Consider the following 12011-nt stretch of genomic DNA (forward strand, 5'->3'; position numbering starts at 1 on the left):
GAGCCTTGGGGTCAGGGTTGGGTCCTCTGGGGGCCTGGGTTGCTGGCCTCAACGTCCAGCCATGGGGGGGGGGGGGTCCTCAGAGGAGCGTTAAAGCAAGAGTTAAGGGGGGGCCTGGTGCACCCCAGAAGCAGGGAGGTGTTGCTGTGGCCCGGGGGTGTGGCGGTGCCAGACGGCCGCCCCCCCCCCCGTGACTGCCAACGTCGGCCCCGGCGGCGGCTCTTGCACCATCCTCCTTCCTGTCCCCGGGTTCTTCCGCGGTGCTGGGGCGTCCCCCCAGCCCCATGGTTTTGGGGAAGGCTCAATCCGGCGGGGACTCGCCGTGGGCAGCCAGCCGGCTCCTCCCAGGTACGAGTGGGACCAGCCTCAACACCGGCTGCCTCGGGCTCCCTGCCCAAATTCCCCACCAGATCCCCAAGACCTGCCCCAACCTGCCTGCTGGATCGAGGTGGGAAAGGCTGGGTGGGCAGGTGAGTGGTCCCGGGCCTTCCTCGCCTCCTGCCTCCTCTTCCTCCCCGGCGTCGGCGGCACTCGCCAGCCCTGGCAAGCCCTTTCCGGAAGCGGGTGGCGAGGAGGAGTGGTTTCACCACCGGTGCCAACCCTCGGGACCCGCACCCACCGGGGGCCAACCCTCCCCACCGGCGACGCCACCGCCTGCCCTCGCCGCCGGCCAGGGGGGCCAAAGCGACTCCCGCACCCTCTGCCAAGGTGAGAACCTCTGCCCGCTCTCGGGGGGGGACACGACACACGGACAGGACGCTTGGGGTTGCCAGGGTGGGCACAGGGGAGAGCCAGCGCAGTGGGAACCCGGGTGGGTGCAGGAGAGGAGCACCCCTCCCCAAAGTGGGGGGTCCCCTTCCCAGCACACCCAGCCAGTTGCCTGCCTGCAGGTGGGTGGAGAAGGCAGGGCTTCCTGTGTGGCAGGGGTGCTGGGGAGACTGGGGAGACTGGGGACACCAGGGGCAGGGTGCAGCGCTCTCCTGGCGCTCCCCACCCCTGCAGCCGGCGAGCGGGAGGCGCCCGGGCTTTGCTATCTCCTGCCGGCGTCAATGTTTGCCCAACGGCGGGGCGGGTCCTGCCGGTGAACGTGCCGGCCTGGGCTCACCGGCACGGCGTGGCACCCGTGGGGGACACGAAAGCCGGAGACGGGAGCGTTGCAGTCCTGGGGAGCTGATGCAACAGGGGTTCCATGCAGCCAGGGATGCATCATCCCAGCAGACGATTCCCCCCCGGGATACGTTGCTTCTCCGAACCCAGCCCTGGCCAGGGAATATCTGCCCCGCATCTGCCCGGCTGGAAAGAGCAGGACAGGGCCATGGTTGTCTGACTGTTTGGCCAGGGATTGGAAGGGACTTGGGCGTCTTGGAGGTGCCACATCGGGCTGGGACTGTCCCAGGGAGGTGACAAGGAGCTGGTGACATGCAGGAGCCGGGGAAAGTCGTCACGCTGGCAGGGAGGTGGGGAGGGGACAGCGCTGGTGGCTGCGCCTGAGCGCGGCGTGTCCTGGGGGCTTCACGGCGATGCTGCAAGCGTCCTCCACCCCCTCTCTTGACCCGAAACTTTGCCCAGCGCAGGGCTATTGCCAGGGTGAGGTGGCCATGGTGGCCCCGAGGTGCGTCAGGGAGGGGGCAGCCAGCTGCCGTGTCCCATCGCATCCAGTGTCCCATCACATCCAGTGTCCCGCGGCGGTAGCCGCAGGGGACAAGCGCTGCACGCTCCGCCGTGTCTGCAGAGGACGGGCAGGGATGCCCACACAGCGCGTGGTGGGGGGTGGGTGTGCACGGGAAACGTGCTTTGCACACGTGTGCAAGGGCACACACGGGTCTGGCGTGCGGGGGGACACACACACAAGTGCCGCTGTCCCCAAGCTCTGCGTTTCCAGGCCTTCGCGCTCAGCTATTATTCAACATAAAGGCTCTTCCAGGCTCTGGGGGCTGGGAAAGCAGCGTCTGAATCATTTTGCTTTTTCCCTGGCAGAGTTATTACTCACGAGGGGTAGACGGAGCTGGGAACCTTTCCGTGCAAAGCCTTGCTCGTGTTTCGGAGTGCGGCGGTGGCAGACCCCGCGCGATACCCACGTCTCCCCCACCCAGGCGTCCTGGCATGCAGGAGGGGTAAAACCCGGGATGCCCAGCGCAGGGAGACCTTTCCCTGGGGAACCATGGGGGTAGAATGAGGTGTTTTCCCCTCTGAAAATCCTCCCGAGGGGTGGCAATCCCTGTGGCTGGGCTGTGTTTTCCCCCTGGGATGGGGCTGGCCGGTTCCCGGGGCGTAGGGAAGGACGGTGTTGGTGGCCGCAGTGGTGTGGGAGCGAGGCCACGCAGCTCTGTTTGGGGAAGTGGCTTCGAAGAGGGAACAGGAACACGGCGCATCGGAGACGTGTCTCCCGTCAGCCCCTGGGGAAACCTCGCAGGACTCACTTGGCCTTTTGGGTTTGGGGCGGTTTGCTACGTTTCGTGTTAAAAAACGGCTAAAAAAGTAGTTTCAGCAGAACTCTGGTTCCCGCAGGGAAAAACCCAGCAGCCACAGGCTTCTCCCCAGCTGTAACCACCAGTAAGGCAGGTTAGCTGGTGCGCTGGGCTGAACTGGGATAGCCCCGCTGTGCAGAAACGCACTGGGGAGGGAAGGAAGTGCTGCAGATTCGGGGACAGGCAGCGTCGCTGTGAGCGGCCGCTCCGGAGGTCACGGCATGTCTGAGCAAAGCACCGCTTGAAGGCACGAGTGGGCTCCCCTTGGGAACAAAAAAACCACAAAACTGCACATTTTTAGGGTGTGAGTTATTTCATCCCGGGGGAGAACTTGAAAACAAGTGGCTTAAAAGTGTCCCCTTCACTCCTTAGACCGAGAAGTTGTACGGTGGTGGCCTCGTCCCACGGGGGAAAGTGATTTCCACTGAGGTTTTTCAGCATCGTGGGGCCCAGGACACCCTGCCCTGCTGGCTCCCACTTGCACCCACCCCGATGCCGTTACTCCTGCGGTTTCCAGAGACTTCCATCTCAGCAGGAGCGCTGCCACGGGCAAGAGCTTGCCACGGGCAACCTGCCGTGGGGCTCGTGTCCTAAGCTGGCTCCAGCAAGTGTCGCCTGGCGTGCTCTGCCGCTGCGCCTTGTGCAAGCGGCTTGTGCAATCCAGCCGTGCCACGCGCCCGGCCACGCTGCACGCCGTGCCACGCTGCACGCTGCGGGTCGCACACCTCGCCGTATTGCACGCCCGGCCATGCTGCATGCCGTGCCACGCTGCATGCCACACGCTGCACGCCGTGCCACACTGCATGCCCAGCCACGCTGCATGCCATGCCACGCTGCATGCCCAGCCAGGCTGCACACTGCGCCATGGTGCATGCCCTGCCACGCTGCACACCTGACTATACTGTATGCCCGGCCACGCTGCATGCTGCACCGTGTTGCACGCTTTGCCACGCTGCACACCGTGCCCTGTTGCACGCTCTTGTCACACAGCACGCCCAGCCACGCTGCACACCGGGGCACGTTCCACACCTTGCCACGCCACCACGGTGCTGCACGCCTGACCGTGCTGCACACTCAGCCGTGTTGCACGCCCAGCCATGCTGCACAGCCGGTGGCGACGCTGCATGCCCGGCCATGCCGCACACCCTGCCACGCTGCACACCCTGACACAATGCACACCCCGACACACTGCACACCCCGACACACTGCACACCTTGACACACTGCATGCCTGGCCATGCTGCGTGCTCTCCCACACTGCACAGCCTGCCACGCTGCACACTGCGCCACATTGCACACCCTGCCACGCTGCATGCCCAGCCACACCACATGCCCAGCCATGCTGCAGCCCTGACACACTGCATGCCCAGCCATGCTGCACGCCCTGCCACACTGCATGCCCAGCCATGCTGCACAGCCTGCCATGCTGCATGCCCAGCCACGCTGCATTCCCTGCCACACTGCACAGCCTGCCACACTGCATGCCCAGCCACATTGCACACCCTGCCACACCGCATGCCCAGCCACGCTGCATGCCCAGCCACGCTGCATGCCCTGACACACTGCATGCCCAGCCACACTGCACACCCTGACACGTTGCATGCCCAGCCACGCTGCACACCCTGCCACACTGCATGCCCAGCCACACTGCACAGCCTGCCGTGCTGCATGCCCTGACACACTGCACACCCTGCCACGCTGCACACCCTGCCACGCTGCATGCCCGGCCACGCTGCCCCCCTCGCTGCCCCTGCCCAGCTGCCCCCCATGCCAGCCTGCATGCAGGACATCCCCTCGTCCCTCTCCAGGGCTCTGCCTGCCCCGCAGCCCCAGCCTTTTCCTTCCCCCGCTGCGGCCGGGTGCTGCGCTAGAGCAGGGGGAGGCTGGGTGCCAGGCTGGGGGGGCGCTGACTGGGGCCCCCATCCCAGCTCTGACCCACAGCAGGGCACATGCCAGAGGAGGAGGAAGAGGAGGAAGAAGGGGGATTGCCTTCACCTCCCTCCGCAGCCACTACAGCCAGAGGCAAAATACCTGCCAGGATCTGGCCTGTCCCCATGGGGCCCTGCTGGGGCTCCTTCCAGCAGACGGGGAATTTCCACCTGGCAGAAACCGGGGCATTTTGCTGCGTGGTTTTTATCTCCAAAGGCTGAAGCACGGGAGAGATTTCAGGTGGGAAATTCCCCCCTCCCCGTCCCCAAACCCTTCCCCTTTGCAGAGATAGCAGGGACGCTCAACTGGCTCTGCTCCACCGGCAAGAGCATCGCTGCCCCGGCCCTGCGCAGGGACGGGGGGGGGGGGGGTGACATGAAACAAAGCTGCCTTTTCCCCTGCTGGGACCTGCCCTCCTGGCCCTAAATCAAAACAAAACCTCCAGGTCAAAAACGAGGGGCCTCGCGCTGAAAAAAAGTGTCGGAATCGCCCAATTTGGGAGAGTTCAAGGGGAATAGAAGTCGTGTTTTGCAGATGCACCAGCTCAGGCCGGGCAGGGAGAGAGTTGAGGGCCCCACGGAGGGTCGTTTGGCTTATTTCATATTAAAATGATATTTAAAGTCTCTTATCTTTGCGGGGAAAAGGCTGAAATCTTTGCAAAGGGTAAAAAACTTGCAGTTTGGTGGCGAGCGGGTCTTGCGTGAGGCTGCGCGGCGGCGTGATAGCACGCGCCAGAAATGATTGACGAGCAAGGAAATCAAATGAATCAAATGCTTAATTAAATGACAGCAATTCATTCCCCCCCCCCCCCCCCCCCCCCCCCCCCAAACTCAGCTGAATTCCCCTGGGAAACGCAAAGCTTCCCACTTTTCGGAAACCCAGCCGAGCGTGCTGGGACTGCGCAGCTCGAACGCTGCCCGAGCGGAGGGACAGCTGTGAAGCCGTGCTGCAGCCCTGGAGACCAGTATAGATCATTTAATGGGTGGTGTGGGACCTGCTCACGAACCTACCAAACGTATCGAGAGGGCTCCGTGGTGGAGCCTGGCAGTTTGGAAAGGGAAATGAGTTTCGGAGCAGGGCTCAGGGGTAACTTCCGAACTGTTGCTTGGTGGTTTTTACCCAGGGAGGTCGTCGCCACGCCGTGTGACCGCGGCCGAGAGCTTTTCCAGGCTGCGGAGAAGCGGCTGGAGCTTGAAATTCCCAGTGGGCGCAAGGGAAGGGCTCGGGTGAGCGCCGGAGGAGCTGCAGCTTGGCACCTTCCGAGGGGGAATTTCTGCCCAAAAAGCGCCACGACCTAGCCAGGAGGTTTGGAGGAGATGAGTTTTCTTCCAAATTCAGTGGAATGAGTGCAAGCACCCAGGCACGGGTGCTCTGCCTGCCATAGGGACCGTGACGGGTACCTCAGTGCCCTGATGCCAGCCGCATCCCATGCCCGGTGCCAGCTCCCTCCCAGCCTCACCCAGAGCAGGGAGGGGGGGTGTCTACCCCAGACCTTCTATTTTCCTTTCCCTCCCCCTTCCCAAAACGAAGCAGGAGCAGCATCTCCCGTGATTCCCACGGGTTGCCTGGCGACTGGGATGCTTAGCGACCGGGACCCGCCGGCACACTTTCCTCCGTGCCAAAAATAATGCCGCCAGCCCTTGCCCGCTCCGCTTCCTTCTCCCGCGGAAAGGTTACGGGGAAATAGGCCCACCCTGTTCCTGGGAAAGCTGTTTCTCCTCCCCAAAGGGAGGCTTTAAATGCTGCTCTGGGGTTGTTTTTAGCCTGACGGTGTTGCGTGAGCTTGGGTGGTTTGGTTCGGTGGGGAAGGTTGAGCCCTGCCAGCCCACTCCAGCCCCTTGGCCTGGGGATGCTGTTTCAGCCCCTGTCCTGCATCATCCTGGAGTAGGAAACATCTCCAGCATCCCCCTGACAACTGCCCTCAAGGGTTTTCAGAGTCACCCCTGGCCTGATTTTGGGGGCTTTTCCAGGCTATTGGCACGTTTCACCTTTTTCCATACACCACACTCTTGGCTGGAGCAGTGTTGGACCCATGTTTGGTTGTGGATGTACAAGAAAAAAACCCCAAACCCACGCGCCAAGTGGTAATTACGTTATTAATTGTAAGAATGAAAAGGAGCCCCAGGAGGAGCCCCGTGATACAAGATCGTAGAACCTCTGTGGGGCCCTGGGACCTCCGTCCCTTCGTAGGACAGGTTGGAAGCCAGATCTCAGAGCCTGCCCGTGACCCTTTTTGGGTCTGGTGGCTGCAGGCAGCAGGCAGGGGAGTATGAAAACGCAGCTTTGCTGGCTCGGGTGTGAGTTGTTTCTTTCCTGACGTGAAACATGAGGGATTTAGGGTTGAACCCCTCTTCCTGCAAAGCCTGGAGCTGCACGGGGGCATGTCTTTTCCTCCCGAGTTGGAGCAGCACAGAGAAGCCGATGGCTCCGGCATGGCCGAGGGGCGATGCTAACGCACTTGTGGCGGGAAGATCTCCATTGGGATGGAGACCAGAAGGGATTGTTGTCACCAACCTTCCATCTCAAACCCAGGCAGTTGTCCCTGGGCCAGGAGGATGCTGTGGCCCCTCCTGCAGCCACAGAGCCCACAAAATCCTTGGGGGGTTGGCTGCAGAGCTCCCCTGCTCAGGGAGGAGGAGGCTGGGAGCCGTTAACAGGGGCGCAGGGGGAACATTTTGTCGTCAGGACCAGGCACCACGTTGACCATGGCCAAAAAAACCAAGCAGGAGTCCCCAAGCCCCCCTCCCCGGTGCACCTTCACGGGGAGCCTTCCACCAGCATCCCGGCGCCTCGGGGACCCGGCAGCTTGCCGTCTCCTCCCCGAGCACCCATCTCCTGGTGAGCCCTTCCTCCCCAGATGGTCCTGCCTCGTCCCATCCCCAGCTCCAGATAAACAGCGTCGCTCGGCGCTGGGAACACGGAGATCTTTTTCCTCCCCCCCCTCCCCGGTGCCTGAGTCACCCCCCTCCAGCTGAGCTGCCTCGCGTGGGCTTTTGACGGCAGCTCTCCGGGTGTTCTTCCTAATTCCCCGGGAGCTCCTCGCCGGTACCGGCCGTCTCCCCCGGCTGTTCGGGTGCAGGTCGCAGTCGCAGCGTCGGGCTGGGAGCTGGGGTGCGGGGGAAGAGCTGGGATGCGGGGAGCCATGGCACGGGGTGCGGGGGGGGAGATAGGATGCGGGTCTGTGCCCAGCCTGGCACCAAAACCCAACCCCGCTGATGTTTTCCCAGTTTGAAAAAGGGGGGGGGGGGGGAGGGGGTGACTGTTTGGGGGGGGATAACCCTCAGGACGAGGGGTCCTGGGCTGCTGTGGCAGCAAGACGGGTGTCGCATGGGCCGAAAGGCGCTGGGACCTGAGGAGGTCTGGGGGGATGTTTGTTGCCTGCTTGGGGGTGGTTTTGGCTGTCGTGGGGAGCTGCTGCACCAGGAATTGGGGTGTTGGGGGGCGGGGAGTGTTGGGGTCCCATTTCTGTACCTGCTCCAACCCCCCCCCCCCCCCAGCCATCCCATCCTCGCTGGCCGGAGCCTGTGTCATTTCCTTCGCTTTGCGAAACGCAGGCTTCCTCTGCGGGGACATCACGTGAGGAGCCCTCGGTCCCCAGCCTGTCCCAGTGCTGCCTGCCCAGCGAGGTGACAGGAGCAGCCAGGACCATTGTGGTCCCCTTCCAAGCCAGCTCCCACCGCTGGACCACTCTCCCTGGTGCCATCCCATCCTCCCATCCCACTTGCCAAGGGCCAGCGCATCCCGCCTCCGAGCCGGCAGCGTCGTGCGTGTGCCGGGGATGCGCCGGCCGGTGTGAAATCCCACAGGGATGAACCTTTCGCTGGTGGGGAAGGGGAGTGATGCCCCCGGGTGGGCAGGACCGGGGGAAGAAAGGACGAAGGACGGGGATGGGATGTGCAAGGAGGCAGGACAGCCGGCGTCGGCTTGGATCTGGCTGGAGCTGGGCTCCCAGCCAGCGTGGAGGTCCCAGCAGCACCCTGAGGCATGGTGTTTTTTTGGTTTACCTATCCAGGATCAGGCAAAAACCTGCTCCCCGTGCCTGCTGGGGACAGAGCTGGAGTGATGGATGGGAGCTGGGCAAGGCGGATTCGGGGTAGATAGAGGGAAGGAGAGATAAGGCTGGGAGTGCGGCGCGGGGCGGTGGGGGGGCGGTCGGTGATCTCTTGGAGAGCACCCCATCCCCGCTCCCAGTTGTAGGGTGGGAATTCACTGGTTTCAGTGCTGAAGCAGGGCTGGAACGTGATGCAGTAGGTGCCAAAGAGGGTGAGAGCCTGGCTGTTTCCCCGGGAACCAGAGTAATAAAGTAATGAGTCATTAAATACCTGCATAGATAGGGGAAGGGCCGGGGGCAGAGCAGGCAGCCCTGCTTGCTGGGGCCCTGCCTGCGCTGTCCCCTGCCATGGAGGAATGCTGCTCCCCGGCGTGACTCAGGCTGGCCTGGGGTCCCTGCACCGGGAAGGGACCACAGGGACACAGGATTGTTCCCGGGGGCTGCCTTTTCCCTGGATGGAGCCAGGTTCCAACTCGGCAGCCGCCGAGAAAAGGGGCAGGATGGTTCGGGGGGGGACGCGCTGGGTCGCGGCGTGAGGGATGCTGGAGCCCATGGGCTGGTCTGGCAGCTGGAGACCCTCCTGGGTGACCGGGGTAAGTCGCAGGTCACCGTTGTCCCCGTCCCCTGCTTCCTGCAGGGTCCTCGGGTCAGATTCCCTCCCCTCCCCCCCCCCCCCAACCTGGCACAGGGTGGCTGTTGTAGGGTGTCGCATGGGCCGAAAGGCGCTGGGACCTGAGGAGGTCTGGGGGGATGTTTGTCGTCTGCCGGGGGTGTTTTCGGTTTAGGGAGCTGCTGCACCAGGGATGGGGGTGTTGGGGGCGGGGGGGGGGTGTGTGTGTGACATTGAGGCTCGAAACATTAAGGCTTTGGGGTTGTGGCATCGCTCCAGCGGGACGTGGGCTTTGGGGTTTGCAGGGGGGGCGGGGGTGGGGGGGTGGGGGGGGGGGGCGAGCTGCCTGCCCTGCCTGCATCTGCAGCCCTGTGCTGGGACCAAGAACCCTCGTCTCCCAGGCTGGGCGAGCTGTGCCTCAGTTTCCCCATCCGTTTCCTCTGTTGCCCCATCGAGCCGCCGCCAGCGGCACGTGCCTGCGCGTGGGCCCTGCGTGCCGGGGCGCTGCGCGAGTGCTGCCGCGCACCCCTGTCAGCCGCAGCGGGAAGGTGTTGGGGACAGAGGGGACAGCCACCTCTCCGTCAGTGCCGCTTACCTCCTGCACCCCCTGCCCTGGGATGCCCTGGGGTGCGACGGTGGGACCCAGACCCTCCCCTTGAGGAGCGGGGGGGCGGACGGCTGAGCACGGGCGAACTCATCACACCGAGCTGGAGGAAGGGGCTCGGCGGAGTTTCAGCGTGTCACCGCCGCCGTGGCCGTCAGCCCAGGTGTGTCTGGGGGTCGGGGTAGGGCTGGGAGAGGTGGCACCCCGGGGCACCAAACTTTCCCAAGAGCGTGAGAGCGACCAGAAAAAAACTTCCTGGTCTGGGGCTGTGCCGAGGCGCGGGACGGGGGGTGGCTCTGAGCCACCGCGGGGACCTTTCGGGGTGCCACCCGCAGGAGAAGGCGATGGGGGCTGATGGTGGGGAGGGGCTGGGGGGGCACAGAGGCTGCAGCAAGGGGGTGTTGGTGGCAGTGGCAGCGGTGCAAAGTCTCGGTTTCATTTCGTGGGCTCCTCTGGGCCCGGCTGGGGCTGTGTCACGCGTCTGACGCGGCTGTCGCCGCGGGGGGACAGAGCTGGGCTCCCCCGGAGTGTGTGCCCACACTGGAGGGGAGGTGAGTGGGCAGGGGGTGGAGGTACAGGGGGCTTGGGCTGTGGCCAGGGTCCCTTCACAAGAGGCAGAGTATGGCCAGGTCCATACAGGGCACGTCCCCTCCAGCCAAATGTCCCCCGGGGATGTGTCCCCCACGCGGTGCTGCCCTGCTGCGGTGCAGGCAGGGTGCAGGCAGGGTGCAGGCAGTGCCTTCCCTGCTTTATTTTGGTCGGGCACCTTGGCCCAGGCAAGGCAGGGATGCTCAAGGGCCCCCGGGGCGTGCGTGAGCTGCGAGACTGTGGGGTGCTTGGCTGGAGGGGACAGAGCCGTCCGTGAAGTCCTTGCTGGGCTTGAGGGGACATCGAGGTGCGGGATGTGCCTCTGTTCAGCCCTGTCCCATCTCTGGCCGTGACTGTCAAAGGTGCTGCTCAGGGGCGGCGGGATGCTCTTGGAGGGGTGTTCTCTGCATCCCACTCCTCAACAGCATCGGGCAGCAGGGTCAGGACACAGAGGGGACATCCAGCCCCGGTCCTGGCCCCGTGGGCTCACCGAGGGTGTGAGGGGACGTGTCGTGGGAATGGGGCTGGAGGAAGAAAGCAGAAAATGAAAGTGGGGAAAAAAGAAGAGCCAAAGCGAAATGGTTTCGGTCTGCGTGCCCTGAGGGGTACCAGCAAGCTTCTGAAGTCACCCCTTGCCCCTCTCAGCCGAGACAGCTGAGCTCCCCCTCCCCAGGGGCTGGCTCGGGCTATCGTCCTCACGCCACCACCCCCCTGAGAGGGTCCCTTGGTAACCCAGAGGATGCAGGGTTCACTTTTTAGCTATTTAGCTATTCACTTTTTAGCTCTTTAGCAGAGCTGATCTTCATTTTCGCTGTTTCTGCGAGGAGCAGCTTGCTGGGCACCAGCCTCTTCTGCAGGTGCAGCGAAACCTGAAGCGAATCATCTCTGCTCCTGCTGCCGAGCTGGGACGGGGAGGGTGTTGCTGATTTTGCTCGCCCCTGTTGCTGGTTGAGCCTGGTTGAGCAGGAAACCCTCGGTCCAGCACAGCGTGGGTGCAGGCTCAGGCACGTGGCATCCATGGTATCGCTTTGCAGGGATGGTCTCGGCTTCCCCGGGGTGATCGGAGGCAGGAGAGGGGCGAGAGGGGCTGCCTTGGTTGTGTCTCCGCTTGGGTCAGCCCTTGCAGCCCGCGTGAGAAGGGGCTCGGGGCTAAAAGTCACATCCCCTGCAGCGAGCCGGCCGTAGCGGCGCTCTGCAAAGGATGTGGGTTGCTGCGAGAGCCTCCCCGTGCTGCCCGAGACGCTGCCGAGAAGGGAAGAGAAAGAAAAAACCAAACAAAACCCAGTGTGAAAATACATGGGAGCTCACAGGCACGTGCCCGTCGGTGGCCTGTTGGCCCGTGCCGGAGCCGAGGTTGCCCAGCTCAGCTCTGCTCTGAGGCTGGCATCCCGGCATCCCCTCGCTGTCGCTCCGTCGCGGCGCCTCTTTCCCTGTTCCCTTGGAGAAAAGGTGGGAAACAAAAGCCTGGGCCCGGCCACGCGTTGCAGAGGTGCCAGCGAAACCCTTTGTACGGACCCGAAAGCGCCGGGCTACACGTATTTTTAGGCCGGTGACTCGGGCGAGCTGCTTGAAAAAGACGAAGCTCGCGGGAGGCAGCCCGCAGCGTCCCGCTCGCGCGCGCGGCTGTCACCGCAGCGAAGCCACCTCGAAGCGATGGTGCGAAGCCCAGCGGGGAAGGAGAAACGGAGGGATGGGGAGAGAAAAACCTCAGCAGCCCCTTGCTGGGTTTTCTTGCCGACTTCCCCCCCCCGCCCTCCGCCGC

Source organism: Leptosomus discolor, chromosome 2, assembly GCF_034619465.1.
Source record: "Leptosomus discolor isolate bLepDis1 chromosome 2, bLepDis1.hap2, whole genome shotgun sequence".
Taxonomy (NCBI): domain Eukaryota; kingdom Metazoa; phylum Chordata; class Aves; order Leptosomiformes; family Leptosomidae; genus Leptosomus; species Leptosomus discolor.